The 16,453-nt window shown below is 39.7% G+C and overlaps 1 pseudogene; it reads right to left on the minus strand.

Moving 5' to 3' along the window:
- Positions 1-1,513: 1,513 nt before the first annotated feature.
- Positions 1,514-3,682, minus strand: LOC132236102 (disintegrin and metalloproteinase domain-containing protein 25-like; annotated as a pseudogene).
- Between the last annotated feature and the right edge of the window lie 12,771 nt (positions 3,683-16,453).

Raw genomic sequence — 16,453 nt, forward strand, 5'->3', positions numbered from 1 at the left:
TTGTATTTCCCTCAGCCCATTAGCTTCCCAGGTAAGATCTAGGGAGCTTTATAAGGTCAAGCCTAATTATGCTAAGAGGACTGTGCCCTCTAAGCTGGGACTTGTTTGTGACTTTGCCAACAGGTCAGTCCAAGGCTTAACCTTATATCGGCTCCCCACAAGTTCATATCTAATAATACCAAGAGCTCAGAGAAAAAAATGGCTGGCTAGATTCAACTCTTTTCAGAATGATTTCCCAGCCTGGAATTTGTGGTACTCTAGTCCACATTGCTTCTTCGCATTTTGATGTCCTTAAATATGGCTCTTAAAATTGGGATTTTCTTGTTCTTTTTTTCCCAGAGGAAAAAATACTTACATATATATTAATACTCAATACTTCTATGTCTTACATTGAATTGCAAGAACCTTCTTCACCCTATTTAATAGTAAAGTCCCTGTCTTTTCAGATTTTAAAGTAATTCTAAGAGTAAATCATACCTACAAGATGGGTTGTATAAGAAATTCAAAACCTTCTGATATCAGACTCTTTTCTGTGTTCTCAATTATCCTAAGATAATATTATATCCATTGAGTTCTATCATGAAAAGAAACAACACCACTTTGCTGATCTCAACTTATTCACAAGTAGATATGGATATTGCTCCCAAGACAGGAAATCAAAGGGAGGAGGTGGTGGGTCCCATACATTTGGAACGAGTACCATGAATATAGAATTCTGACTTCTGAGGACCAACCTGGTGCTGGCACCTCAGGGATTTGATGGAGGATTCAAAGGCTGCCACTCTAAAACTGGACATTAAGATACGTGGTAGCTGTGCCAACATGTTTGAGGCTGACAGTATGTTGGTTGGCTCTGGGAGTTAGAAACAAACAACTGAACAAATATAATATATATAAATGTTATCTACATATAAGATGTGCATACACAAAGTCACTTTTGATGCCATGGTGTAAGCTCTTAGTGAAGAAATAGTGATGTGAACCAATAAAAAATTCCCCAAGATTCCCTTCTCCCTCTCATTTGTACTATTGGCAGGAAGTGATAGGAGAGGATTGCCAAAGAAGAAATGTGATATGTAGGTTCTCATGTCCTGTGTGAATGCAGAGTACAAAGGGGAAGGATGCCTGGAATTAAGATATTGATATGCCAAAGCTGGGACCACTCAGAAACCAATTAAAAACAAGTACAAATAATCCATGAGCTGTTTGCTCAAGAGACAAAAAGAGACCAGTTCCATGAAAAACTACTAAAATTGTTTAAAATAATGGAAAGTTGAAATATGTACAGAATTAGTAAATTTGGCTTATTTTTAATGGCTAATGTTTATGATCCTGAATGAGAAAATATCTTGGGAGACTTTTTGTCAATGGTCTGTGCCACCTACTGTCATAGTTTTACTGCAAGGAGACTGAAAGTTAATACATGGGAAAGGTAATACATTTGAATTTTTTTTAATCATAACTTTTTGCTTTTCTTTCTCAAGTAAAGTTGGAACATTCTCCTTTTTTTCCCCTAGCTGTTGCGTAAGATGCAAGTAAAGAGGAAAAATAGCCAACATATTAATAATATCAAAAGAGGAACAACCCCAAATAGTAGCAGGTAACTCTTTCCTTGGTGCGTTTCATTCTCTTTCCTCCCAGGGGGTGGACCACTATCTATACTACCTCCACTGCCTTTTTTCAGACAGAAGGGAGGGTCCCATTCTGAGTTGCAATGGCAGTTCTGCCTGCTGTTGCAGACTCCTTTCAGATTGCAGGTCTTAGGTGAACAACTAGTTACGAGAAGTGACCTATGGACACACTTCCTTTGGATGCAGACATGTTCTGTCCCACACTCTGTCCCATCTTTCACATCACCAATGTCAGGTATGGTCATCCCGAAGTGGTAGTCGGTACCCCAGCAGGTGGCGCCATTCAACTGAGTCCAATGCACAGTAGAATGATCCCTTAGAAGGGGAATTTGTATCACGTTATCACACTGAATCCTCCCGCACAAGGTATCTGAGATGTCACATTTTACATATCTAGAGTACTTGAAACCACAGTTCCCGAAACGGTCACCTCGGGTGTTCATTTTTGTGTAGCAACTCTGATTTGCACTCTTGGCCTCTTTGCCAAAAATGTTCCTACACTGCTCTTCACGGTTATTGCATCTCTTTTCATAGCAGTAGCCACCGCCCTTGCATGGCATCCCATTCTGCAAGTACACGTCCTCTGGACAATGGTGGGATGTTCCATTGCACCACTCTGGGAGATCACAGTCATTTTTCTCTTGTCTACAAACTTCGCCAGTGGGCAGGAAGTGACAGTCTTTGCAACAGAGACCAGAAGCACAAGCAGCCCCAGCGCTGAGAGTGCAGTTGGACTCACAGCACCGATCTTTCATACACAAATGTAAAGCGCCACAGTCACACTCTTCTCCTTCTTCAACCACACTGTTCCCACACCGTGGAAGTGTGAAGATGTTCCTTGTATTTAATGACACATACATACAATTTCGCCTTGCAATAGTGTCCATGAAGTAAGCATAGCTGCAGTTGCTGAATCTAGTTGCATTTACTTTTTCTGGAAACATTATACAGGCTTTATGTCCACATGAACAAGTTGGTCCATCGTGATCCATACCCAAATTATGCCCAATCTCATGCGACACTATATATGCAAAATCATACAAGCTATCACTCATAAAACTATCAACTCCACAATTAAATCTAAAGTCACACACTCTTCCAATATAAGATAAGCCAACAGTAATACCAAAGTCATGCTTTACAAAAAGATGTGCAACATCATGGGGAATGCGGTTATTCAAGCTAGTTATCTTCCATGTGGAAAATTCGTTCAGGAGACCACGTATGGTATTTATTGTAATGAGATTTTTTTCAGTCCAGACCTCAATTCCCATTAAAACCACATCAATATCCAGTGAATGCAAAAAGTCATCTACTCCATTGACAACAAGGAATACTTCATTCTGCACAGCTGTGGTGTTACTTCGGTGATGAAGATAGCGATTGTGGTCCACCACCACTGCCAGTTCAAGAAGCCGCCTGTGTGTCCACCAGCCTTCATACCCACTCTGCATCAAAGTGAAATTAGCACTCTCCTGAAACTTCAGTTGTTGTGCTATTTCTTCATCTGTTACTCCACATCTCATGGGTAGGAATTGTGTCTCTTCACTGTCCACTTTATATATGAAATGTTCTGAGGTGGTAGAAAGTCTCTTGGGCTTTATTTCATAAACAAGGTCATTTGTTTGTAGTATTCCTTACAAACCCCCCAAACAGGTACTGAGGGTCACCAGGGATTCTGGGTCTCCCTCCACATAACCCTGGTAGTAGCAGTCATTCTGGATAAAAGGCTGGTCCTCAAGGAGAGCGCCCTGGTCTGTGTAGGTAAACACTCGGAAGTGTCTGGATAGAAAATTCTTGTTGACCTTCATGTGCACAATGTGTCTCTGCCCCTCAAAATGCAGACTGTACGTGTGCCAGCCCGGAAGCATCATGTTGCTGGCATGCCTCATGGGAATCACCACTTCTGGGGGACCATTACGTTGAGAGTTCCCAGTCTGGGACCATCCAGAAAGAAACAGAAACACCCCCTGCCAGAGCAGAAGAATTACCTTCACATGCACCAAGGCTTCACCCAGAGCCATTATGGAGCCACTTTATGCAGCCACTGGTGAGAGGAAGGAAGGGCAGGGCATGAAGCATCACTGCTGTGTCTCCTCCATCTGCGCTGGCTGTATGCAGTGCTGACCTTTATTTTGACTTCTGGGAGAGGCACTTCATCAGAGAAGCAACACTAAAAATAAGTAAAAATGAAGAGCAGAGACAGAGATGGGGGTCATAAGTTTCAGGTGGAAGCAAAGGGTTAAAAATGAGCTAGTGTTTGGCTCCAGACAAGACTCAGTGCACTGCATGCATTTTCCTGTTTACTCATAAATAATAGAAGGCAGAGTGACAGTGCGGATGTACAAAGGGTTGGCGATTGGCCATCAATTAATACTTACTGAACATAGAAAAAGGACACATCTAAATTTATAATACTGTTCTTTCAATATATGGATATGTATGAAACTACTCAATAAAAATATAAAGCGAAAGTGAACATATATCCTATGCATAGAAGCATAATCAATGGACAAAGACAATAGGGGGCTGAGGGCCTGTGCTGGGAGGCAGGAGCGGGCTGGGAGACGTCAATGGGGAAAAAGGAGACATATGGATACTTTCAACAATAAATAATTTAAAAAATGAACATATATCATGTTTTAATGAAGGGGAATTAATTTTTACATACGGACTTTGTATAAATATCAATATGTAGGTCTTCCTTTCACTATCAAAGAAGAATTATATCTTCAGAGAGATATAAACGCTATTCACATACTTTATTGTTTCCAATTTTTGTAATATATAATATGTACTTCCAATATAATAGGTTATTATTTGTATTATCTCCTTTCTGCATTTCTCTAATTATTTAACCCTGTGAAACTGGAAGGGACAAAGCACCAATATTCTCCAAATATTAGTATCTACTTTATGCTAAGCTCTATATTCAATAGACATTAGTGGTATTGCAGGAGGAGTATATTGGGTTCGTGATGGATTAACTAAAAAGTTTTTGTTTAATTATACTCTTGAGAAGAATAATATTTTTAAAAACTTTAGCCATATAAAGTGAAAGGAATCAAACTAGTTGGGAGAGTAAATATTTGGAAATGGGAGTGCACTGAAGGTAAAATAATGTACTTTCAGAATCAGTAAGTCCTAAAGGAGGGAGGGAAGCAGCGTTATTAAATTCAACAATGACTATACCCTAATTACCACCTCTCACTTTCCTTTGTAGCCAAATTCAGTATTTCCAAACTATGAGTAAAATCTATTAAAAACACAATGTTGTGGCTCTCAAGCAAGTTAATTAGAGCAGAATAAGCCTTAATAAGTAGATCCCCCTTGAGATCTCAAAAATTGGCAAAGAATCATTTTGTGTTTCTGGTTATGTGTGTGTATTCCTGTGTAGAGAAATATACTAGTGTTTCATTCTTTATAGCTAAATTTTTGAGAGTTACTTACCAGCTATAATATGAATGGTTCCCAGGGTCTTTCTTTCTTTCTTTCTTTCTTTCTTTCTTTCTTTCTTTCTTTCTTTCTTTCTTTCTTTCTTTCTTTCTTTCTTTCTTTCTTTCTTTCTTTCTTTCTTTCTTCTTTCTTTCTTTCTTTTTACCTATAGTCTTATCACAGAGAGTTTATATCACAGATTACCATGAACACAGAACTTTATATGACCAAAAAAAATCATTTGTCTTTCATCTCCCATTTGATTATGTTTTATCATTTAACTGCTTAGGAACAAGACTCTCCCAATTCTAAATACCATAGCAGCATGCTACAATTCCTCCTCATTCTAGATTTAACTGCTTAGCAACAAGACTGTCCCAATTCTTAATGCTATGGCAACCAGCTAAAGGTCTTCCTCATTCTGAACGTGGAGGACTCTTGCCCATTAATGCACTGGAAAATAAATAAATAAGATCTTGGTGAGGAACATGGATCCAAGGGCATTGGAAAATCAGCCCCACCTGCACTTGCTTTGGTAAAGGAAAAAAAGAATCTGGATAGTACTGACCTGGGAAGACACACAGGAGAGAGAATTTGTAGAAGTTCAGCCTACCAGAAGGGAGACCCCAGCACACTGTTTGATTTGGATAAGAGAGTCTAGCACACTGTTTGACACTGCATGGGACTACTTTGTCTGGAAGCAATAACGGCCACCTCCCCTGCAGAGAAGATCCAAGAGGTGGCTTCTTCAGAGGCAGAGGTTGAAAGCGGTAGTGAGTGTGTGAGGGTTGAGCTGGAGAAACCTGTTTTTGTACAGCAAGCAGCACACTGATTTCTGTGGATACCAATGAACATGAAATTAAAGTGGGTTTTTTGCTGTGTCTTCAAGACTTCAGCAGGAAGTCTGTATAGAGTTTCTGTGAGTACCCCACTTGAGGATCTCCCTACTGGCCCACTCAAAGCCCCCATTGCCAAATCCACTTTCTCCCACGCTGGGTGGACACCTTCTGTGTGGCAGTAGGAACAAGTTGGGGAATTTGAGTGCTCTCAGAAAAATGTTCCATGGTCTGTGGGCAAGGAAGAAACAATAAACTGAAGCTTCAATGCCACCTTTTGCAAAAATAAAGAGACTTTTTCAGAAACTTGGTGAGTTGTAAGGATGAGAGAAAAACAAAGGTTACGAATTCTTCCACAAAGGGAATAAGAAGAGCGGAGCAGATCTATCCGTCATAAACCTGGGATCCCTAGAGAAGCAACAGCAACACCCATTACCCTGTCTGAAGAGAATAGGTAAAGGGATTTCCAATGGAAAAGCAGCCATGCAAAAATACAAGAATTTAAAAAATATCAAGGAACTATGCCACCACCAAAAGATATCAATAATTGTCCAACGCCTGAGCCCAGAGACATGGAATAATGTTATGTACTTTATAAGGAATTGATAATAGCTTGTATTGGAAAAATTCAGGAATGAGGAGAAAACTCAGTTCAATGAGATCAAAAGATAAAAGGAAATAAATTATTTATAAGAAAGATAGAAACCACAACAAAGAATCAAGCAGAAATTCTGGTGTGGAAGACTTGAATTAATGAGATTAAGAATAGAATACAGAGCTTCTGTGGTAGAGGTGAGCAGATGCGAGGAAAAATAAATAACATAGAGGATAAAACTTGTGAAAATTAGTAAGGAAAACTCAACTAAAATTGGAGTCAGAAAGGCCTGTAATGAAGCTGTTACACTCTACCACTGAACAGAAGACATCAATTACAGACCGCAAGAGGAAGAGGCTACCTTGAATTTCCAAACAGGAAGTGCAACTACTTTACTACCTCAGCAGGAGGAGGGAAGATTTTCCTTTTTCCCTGGCAACAAATCCAGTCAATGGAAATGCCACAGCTCAGACAACAGGAAGCTATCATCACTTGAACTCTTATTTTCCTCCAATGAGTATTTTTCTCTTGCTGATCATATGCTTGTTCCATGCTCCTTATAGGCCTTCCATATTGTGTGACCTCTTGGAGTATCTCTCTGCTTGTTAGATATGAATCTTCCTGATTCATAATTTATTTAATAAAGCCAATTAGATCTTCAAACTTATTTAATTAAATGTTTATTAGCAACAGCTAAAAGAGAAAGCGAAATTAGTCAAAATGAGTAAAGAAAACCTACATGATCTATGAGACCCAATCAAAAGGAGGAACTGTTATGCCCAGAATTCAAGATCCCCAAGATACCACGCCAGGGAGCCAGTCCGATGCAAAAGCAGAAGGTCCTTTATTGAGTTAGCTAACCCGACCCGGGCCTCCAGTCGACGCAGCGACCGGAAAACCGAGTGATATCCATGAGAAAATCAGGGCTTTAATAGTGAGGGGAGGGGGCTAGCTGTGGGCCCTTCGGATTGGCCAGGCGCCAAGTCGGGTCTTGTTGCACAGGATGTGGTCATCTCTATGGCGCGAACATCCCTTGCTTGTCATTGGCTAGTTCAAAGAAATCCCGGGCGTGGCCAGCAGGGGCCTGGGCTTCCGGGAAGAAGGCACTCTTCTGAGCACATGGCCTCTGCCCCAACATGGAGGATCCAGGGTAGGATGGAGGGCATAGCCCTCGCCCTTTCAGGAACACCAATATTATTGTGGTTCAGGAAGGAGAAGAGATGGAGAATGGGGTAGAAATTTAATTTGAGGGCTATAGCTGAAAACTTTCTATGTCTGTGAATAATTGACGTCCAAGTTCAAAAAGCTAATATATCACCTTATGATATCAATGACCAAGAGCCTTCTCCAACACACATTATAATGAAACTGTTAAAATCAAAGATAATGAATTGTAAAGACAGCCAGGAAAATAAAGGGTAACTTATAAAACAATCCCCATTATGCTGTCAGTGGATTTCTCAGCAAAAACCCTACATTCCAGGAGAAAATAGAATGGCATATTCAAAGTGCTAAAAGACAAAAATTGTCAGCGGATAAACTCAAAGTTATTCTTCAAATTTGAGGGGGGAAATAAAGACTTTCCCAGGCCTGGCCAGTATGGCTCAGTTGATTAGAGAATTGTCCCTTACACCAGAAGATGGCAGGGTGAACAGTCTGTATGGCTCAGTGATTAAGCATCGACCTATGAACCAGAAGGTCACCATCAGATTGTGGGCTTGATCCCCAGTGGGGGGAGGGTGGAGGCATGCAGGAAGCAGCCAATTAATGATCTCTCTCATCATTGATGTTTCTAGCTCTTACTCCCTTGCCCTTCCTTTCTGAAATCAAATATATATATATATCCCTTTATTGAATAAGATATTACAAATGTGTCCTTATCACCCCCCAAAATATATTTTTTTTAAAAAGAGAAGGTAGTGGGTTGATTCCTGGTCAGGGCATAGACCCAGGTTTCAGGTTTGATCCCTGGTTGGGGCATGTGCTGGAGGCAATTTATCGATGTTCTTTTTCACATTGATGTTTCTCTCTCTTTCTCTTTCTCACTCCCTTCCTCTTTCTGAGCTCAATTAAAAAAAAAAAAAAAAAGAAACAAAGACTTTCCCAGATAAACAAAAGCTGAGGGAATTTGTCACTAGATGTGGCTTGCAAAGAATGCTCAAAGAGCTCTTCAAACTGAAACGAAAGAACTCAAGTGGCAACATAAAAATAGGAAAATTTACACCACCTCAAGGAGGGTGAAAATATATATGGTCAGATTTAGAGAACTTCAATTGTGTAATAGAATAGCGTATTCATCACTTAACAATAAAGGTTGAAGAAAGAGAGTGTTAAAATATCCATAGCTAGTACACTTTATTAACAAATATACAACATAAAAAGAGGTAATTGTGATATTAGAAATATAAAAAGAAAGGAATAGTGCCTTGATATCAAAGATAAGTCTCTGTTAGCACAAAGTAAAGTTTTTTTTATCTATGAGATGTGTTCTGTAATCCTCATGGAAACTATTAGGGTTTTGAAAGAATTCACAACAGAGAAAAGAGATAGATACAGAGAGAGAGGGTTTATTTTACCTTCCCCATAGGGAAAGGGCCAGTGCATGGCTAATCAATACAAAGACAAAGAAATAAACAGTGGACTGCTCTTTTTATGGCTGCTGTTGCTAGGTGACAAGCAAGGGAGGAGGATTTTTGGGCTGAAATTGAGCAGAATTCAGGGGGGTTGCCTTTTTAGTTCTTCAGGAGACAGTCCAATTAGATGTCCTAAGGAGGTGTCTTTATCAGCATTGTCACAGCCTGTAAACATTCTTAGGGCAAAAGTTACAAAGAGTTAAAACAAGGAGGGGAGGGCAACTTGGGTTTAAAAGAGAGGAAGTAGAGCCATTTTACTAACTAGAAATTTTCTGGCCGGATTTCCCCAGAGTCATTAAAACCACAAGGAGGAGGGGTATGTAAGAAGGTAGCCTTGAAAGTAGCTTATCATGTCTTGCAGTTTGAGCAGAGGAGCTAACAGACTTGAAGTTTAATTACCAGGTGCTTCTCACAAATTGTGGAAGGCCACAGCAAAGAAAAAGAAATGCTTTTTTTTTTCTGTCCTTACAGTACCCACAAAGTAAAAATTTACAGTATATTCATAAAACATAAAAAAAGGGAGAAACAGAGCATACTACTATGGAAAACAATTGATTTAAAAGGTATTCAAACAATATTACATGTTGTTTCATACAGTATGTTATTTCCATTTTCTGTAAAACAATCTACCTTTTTGGCAACTTTATTTATTTAGTCATTGGCTTTCTCCTTCCGATAACTTGACAAATTGTTAATCTTTCTTGACCCATAACTAAAACATTGATTTTTTTCATTGATCCATAACTAAAACAGTTTTCTTTGTAAAGCTTAAGAAAGTATTGACAACACTGTTTAAACATCATTATCAATGTTAGATTTATTTTTAAAAATCATTTTCTTTGTCCTTTAAATAACATTAGAGATATTCTAAGCTGTTCTGACTATATATGTCAAAAGATTGCCTCGGGCCCAATTAGTGTGACTCAGTGGTTGAGCATGAACCAAGAACTAGGAGGTCAAGGTTTGATTACTAGTCAGGGCACATGCCAGGGTTTTGGGCTCTATCCCCGGTAGGCGGTATGCAGGAGGCAGGCGATGAATGATTCTCTCTCATCATTGATGGTTTCTTTCTTTTTTTAAAAAAATATATTTTATTGATTTTTTACAGAGAGGAAGGGAGAGGGATAGAGAGTTAGAAACATTGGTGAGAGAGAAACATCGATCAGCTGCCTCCTGCACACCCTCCACTGGGGATGTCCCCGCAACCAAGGTACATGCCCTTGACCGGAATTGAACCTGGGACCCTTCAGTCCGCAGGCCAATGCTCCATCCGCTGAGCCAAACTGCTTAGGACTCATCATTGATGTTTCTATCTCTCTCCCCCTTTCCCTTCTTCTCTGAAATCGATAAAAATATGTTAAAAAATAAAAGATTGCATGGGATGGAGTGTCAATATTTATGTTTCTCTCTCTCTCTCTCTTGAGCCAAGACTAGCATGGTTAGAGAGCGGATGAGTCCTGAGTAGGGGTGATGGGGATTGAGAAAAAGAAAGAGACAGACACAGAGAGAGTAGGGGAAGCTGGGACCAGGTGGGACACTGCCCTCTGATGTAGAGACAGTCACCCAGAGCTAGTGTAGCACACTTATTATATACAGCATGATATCAGGAAGTTTTACTAGAGTTTAAGACAAAGGAAATTATGTGAAATCATGGTTAAAGATCAAGCTGCAATTCTTCATTCTTGTGGCTTCGTTGTAATTATCACTCCTGGCTGAGCCCGGATAATTGTGTCTGTTTCTGGTGCCTGGCTGAACTTAGATAATGAAACCCACCCACTGGTGCCTGAGCTAAAAGTCGGGCCGACAACATACCTGCCTCTGGCAAGGTATGTTTCCAGGACGTGGCTCTGCCAATGCCACTGGACTCAGCTGACAATCAGCTCTTGCGCCTTCTCAGGCGCTCTCTACAAATACTAGTTTTCTTTTTTCTTTGTATGCCTTTAGATTCAGGGATTCATGATTATTGTGTTTGGGAAGAATAATACAGTACTTATTCTTGCATTATTAATCCAGAAGGAGTGACCAGTGAAGTAAGTAGAAAACAAAATCATCTTTGCATCCCTGGTTACATATAGGGGGACTCTCACCCAACATGAGACATTACCAAAATCTGGAGAGTAACTAAAATGGTTTGAACAATAATATTAATGAATCAGCCAATTAAATCACTTTTATTACTTAGCTAAAAATAAACCAAATATGCTTATTATAAAATAATAGGAAGAAATAAAAACCACCAATACCATCAAAACCAAAAAATGTCTCTGTTAAAAGAAAGAAGCAAGAAAGGAAAAAAAGAAAGAGAGAAAGAACCTTACCTGAGATGTAAGTATTTAAGCAGGAATAGGCTATTTAAAAATGGTGCCTTATAATTTTGTGAGAATTTTAGAGGACTAATCTCTTTATAGCTGAGTCAAAGAACATTAGACATTTGAGCTCGACTTCAGGTGATGCAGACAATAAAATTGTATTTAGATTTTCAGAGATATGGTTTTTGATGCATTTCAGTTACTACAATGACCTTTAGTAAAATGATTTCCAAGAACTGTTGCAATTATTACCTTCCCTCATAAGTAAGATGTCGCATCCATAGTGGAAAAGGTGTGATCTACAAACACTGAGCAATTTTGAACCAAAAGCTCATAAGTTCAGTTTCAATGATCATCATCAAATGCTTTTACTAAAGTAACTGTATATAAGACCAAACATATTTCATTTTAAATCATTGCCAATTAGAACTGACATTAATCTAGCTATAATTGCATTTCCTGCAAGATCTGTAAATATGGTATAAAATGATTGGAAAAATCCAAAAGTAATTTTTAAAAATTGTAAATAAAAACATCTTTAGGACATCCAAATAGTCCTCTACCTATGGGAAAACAATGGGCTGCCTGGCTCTTCAGTGCCACTATTTTATTTTCCCTTCAGGTGGAACGAAGAGTGACCCAGAGAAGCGGGTGTTCAGTGCTGCTTTGTATTTTAGCCCAAGTGGTACAGAAATTGGTTCATGGCTCAGTATTTAAGAAGTGGACATTCTTAAATGTTCAGCTTTATGATCTCTTAAAGTCCAATATCTCAAAGCATAAGTAGGAATTACATTGGGCATGAAAATCTGTGGAGTATTTTATCCCAAGTAGGTGCAATTCAGAGGTTGAATGGATAAAAATAATAGGCTAAGATTCAGATAAAAGTAGCTGGACACTTTGAAATAAGAGACTATCACTTGTATTAAAATATTGCTTAGCACAATGCTCATTACAGAGTGCATACTCAAGAAATGTTTGTTTACAACCTATATTGTAAGGACATTCACAACACAATGAACACAAGTGAAACAAAATTGTGAGAGAGTACTTTCTGTTGAGCTGTTTGTTTAGAACATTTGTAAAAGGAGGTCCTCTTTGTCATAACAGTGCAATTAATTTTCCTACATGTGCTAAGTTTATTACCTGGGTATTCAGAATGTTTTTCACTGTTATTGACCTAAAGAGAAAACAGCTTAGACATTATTTTTAGGCGTGTGTGTGTAGGTGGGTTGTGAAGGAAGGAAAAATAGCTTTATTTATGAAAATAGCAGACTTTCATATTTAGCATGCTGATTTGTAAAGCATTATATTAAAAGCATGAACAAATGAATTTTAGAAAGTATATCATTTATTTGCTAAGCAATTTTCATATGAAGTTTACTGTGTAATTAATTCAATCAAATCTAGCTTTTCTGTAGAGTTGATAATGTGATAAAAATGTAATCTTGCCCTGTCTGGTGTGGCTCAGTTGGTTGGAGTGTTGTCCCATGCATTGGAAAGTTGAGTGTTCAATTCCCGGTCAAGGCACATGCCTAGGTTGTGGGTTTGATCCCTGGTTGGGGCTCCTATGGGATGTTTCTCTCATCTCTCTTCCTCTCTCCCTCTCTAATATCAAGAGGAAAAAAAAAAGAAATCTGAATCTTGATTTTTCTGGGTTAATTATCTAAGATCTGTATGTAGCAATGTTTCATCCAATTAACAGAGATCTTGTAAGTAGCAAGAGTCATGCCCAGTACAGTGGTTAGAACAAATAAGTGTTTGCTATTGCCATGACTTCTGCTGCTACCACCAGTCATGTGTCACATAATGACGTTTCAGACATGAAAGACCGCAAATGACTATGGTTATACGAGATTATGATACAGCTGAAAAATAATCATCATGTGACCTAAGTCAGCTTCTTTACATTGTGTATTGATAGTAAAAATTAGTAAAGGCTTATAGTGAATAAACTTTGACCTTTAGGGTTTGAACTTGTATACTTGATATGTGTAATAGATCTTTGCTCTCTTCATAAAATGTGTGGAGAATAAAATTGGTCTCAGATTGTTACAGAAATGCAATTATAGAACAGGACAATTTATATTTGATATCAAGTATTGAGGTCTTTTGTAGCTGTAAAATTTGGTATTGTTTTTAGGTTTATTTTACTGTCTATTTTTAGATTTATTTTACTTCTGTTCATGTATTTTCTTAATAGTTTAAAAATACTTAAAGATATTTCCCCAAGTTTAACAATAGCATGTGCAGAAAACTGACGATGACTGCAATGCTAAATTTTCCGAAAGGGAAGTGTAAATATTTCTTCAAGGACATATAACAGAAAATAAAATCAAGTTCCCATTTATATTTTAACTGCGTACCAGAACATCCTCTTGTACTAAAACAGTAAGTAGAATCTAGTTTGTTTTTTTTTTTAATCCATGCTTTCTTTCCATATTTCCTAACAATACATAATATTACTTATTCCAGGTTAGGTATAGTGGTGGTTTGTCCTCCTTTCCTGATAAGACAATTCATGGTTTGATAATCCACATGCTTGACACATGTTCTATCCCTTCATACCTCCTCCCCGAATTCACCATTCACTAAACTCAGCAATGATAACACTTGATGGGGAAAATAATTTTTCTGTATTGTATTGGAATTTCAGATAGATTTTGAAAGACATACTGTCAAATCTGTCATTACCATATATTAGCTTTCTTTCCCTTCATTTTTCTATTTTCAATCTTTTTAGTAGGTAATCTGTATTAATACATTTTAAGTTTTTAAATAGAGGTCTAATATAAATTATATAAATGGCAGATGTATCTACTGTCATATATTGAATGATTATAAAATGGTATAAACCTGCGAATAAAATGGAATAACAAGTATATATTAGGAATATAACATTCTTTAATAAACAGATCTAAAAAGAAAACAATGACTTTTATACAACACCACTCAGTCATATATTAAATGTACAAAATCTATTAAAGGTGGATAAACCTCCCAATATTTAGAGACAAACAACATACTTCTAAATAACACCATGAATCAAAGAAGAATTCACAGGGTTATCAGAAGGTTTTGATCTGCGAAAAATAAAAAAATAAAAGACAGCATACAAGTTTCATGGAATTCACCTAAAGCAGTGCTCAGTGGAAAATCGATTGTGCCAGGAATGCATAGAGAGAAAAGCAAGGTAAACACAGAATAATTTGAAAGAATAATATAATAAAGATGTAAGCATAAATCAGTGAAACAGAAGACATGAAAAAATGGGCAAAATAAACTGTGGAGTGTAGATTTGAAGAAACTGAAATATCACACATCATTTGTGGGCATGCAATGTGTTACAGACACTTTGAGAAACAGTGTGATAATCACTTTAAAAGTTACACATAAACTTGCAAATGACCTAAGAGAAGTAAGAACATGTGTCTGCACAAAGATATATACTTGAAATTACACAAGCTAGCCCAAACCTGGAAACAATGTACTGTTTGTGAACTGGCACAGAGATATTGAACAAACGAAAAAAGAGTCCAGGGGTTTTGATAAAGAAATAAATGATAAAGATTTATTCAAGGGTTTGGGGGTTCTGAAGTAAAAAACACAGCTATGCAACATCCAGAGTGTTCCAACGGAGAAGGAAAACACGAAGAGTTCTTATAGTGAAAGTTCATTCTTCAGAAGCATCCAGTCCCACATTCTGAGCCTTTAGATGAGCAGCAGTCTGAACAATGGAGGTCAGGTTGTCTGGATAATGGAACATTGTTTCCTTAGTCCTCCAGCAGGTAATCAGAGGGTTAACTGGAGGTTAATTGACACAGAACTGGAAAGTTCAAAAGTTTAAGATCCCAGGCTAGTTGAAACAAGAACTAAACAAGGTTCCCTCATGCTTCAACCTACTTGATTTTAGTAATTTAGCAGCATGACTGTGAAAGGCGCACCGCCCGCCTCTCCGGGCGGTGCGGGGGGAGGAGTCTGACCGCCTGGCTCTGAAATCCCTCCGCGCCCGCCGTAGGGCCTGGCCTCCCCGGAGCGGTCGAGTCTCCGGACCGGCTGCGCGGTGGCGGGCGGCGGGCCGAGGGGTGGGGGCCTGGCGGCGTCCGACCACGGGGGAGGTCATGGGGGCGGAAGGCCTCACCGCCTCACTCTTTCCTCCCTTCCCCCGTGGTCGGCTCCCCGCTTGCCCGCGCTGAGGCCGAGGGTCCATGCGGCCCTCGGGGCCCAGTCGGGGGGGACCGGGGCCTGCGTGGGCCGACCGCCGGGCCCCATGTGGGGGGCCATCCTGCCTTGTGGCGAGTTCGAGCGGCAGCAGCAGGAGCCAGACAAGGACTGCGCCCTCCATCTTGCCTTGGGGTCTCCATCTTGGGACAGGACCATGTGCACCCTCCATCTTGCCTTGGGTCCTCCATTTTGGGATGGGGCCACGTGCTTCCTCACGGGAAGAAGCCGCTGCTAGCCACACCCAGGATTTCTCTGAATTAACCAATGGTGATCAAGGGAAGTGCACGCCATCACTATGACCACATCCTGTACCGACTCGCGCCTGGCCAATCAGCCGGGCCCACAGTGCCCTCTCCTGCCCCCACTCCACCCCCCTTTAAAACCCCCTGTCCCATCAGGCCTCGCTCTCTCGGCCGCTGGACTTTCCGCTGTGTCGGTGGGTCTGGTGAACGGGGAGCGCAGGCCGGCTTGCATAATAAAGGACTCTTTGCTTTTGCATCGGACTGACTGGCTCCCTGGGGGTCTTGGGAACTTTGAAATCTGGGCACAACATTTTGGGGGCTCGCCCGGGATTCCCAGGACCATCGAGGGACCCGCAATCCGGAGAGTCTGACTGACCGCGGCAGGGGTAGGTGTGTTGTTTGTTTTGTTTGTTGTGTGTTTTGTTCAGTGTGAGCTCATTTCTGGAATCTGTAATTGCCTGAGAGGGTCTAGGTGGACGCACCCCAAAAGACCACAGGCGGGGGGGAGTTGGAAGACGTTCCGCCCCCCCAGGAGGGATGGATATGCCCCT

This window comes from Myotis daubentonii, chromosome 5, assembly GCF_963259705.1.
Source record: "Myotis daubentonii chromosome 5, mMyoDau2.1, whole genome shotgun sequence".
In the NCBI taxonomy this organism is placed as follows: Eukaryota; Metazoa; Chordata; class Mammalia; order Chiroptera; family Vespertilionidae; genus Myotis; species Myotis daubentonii.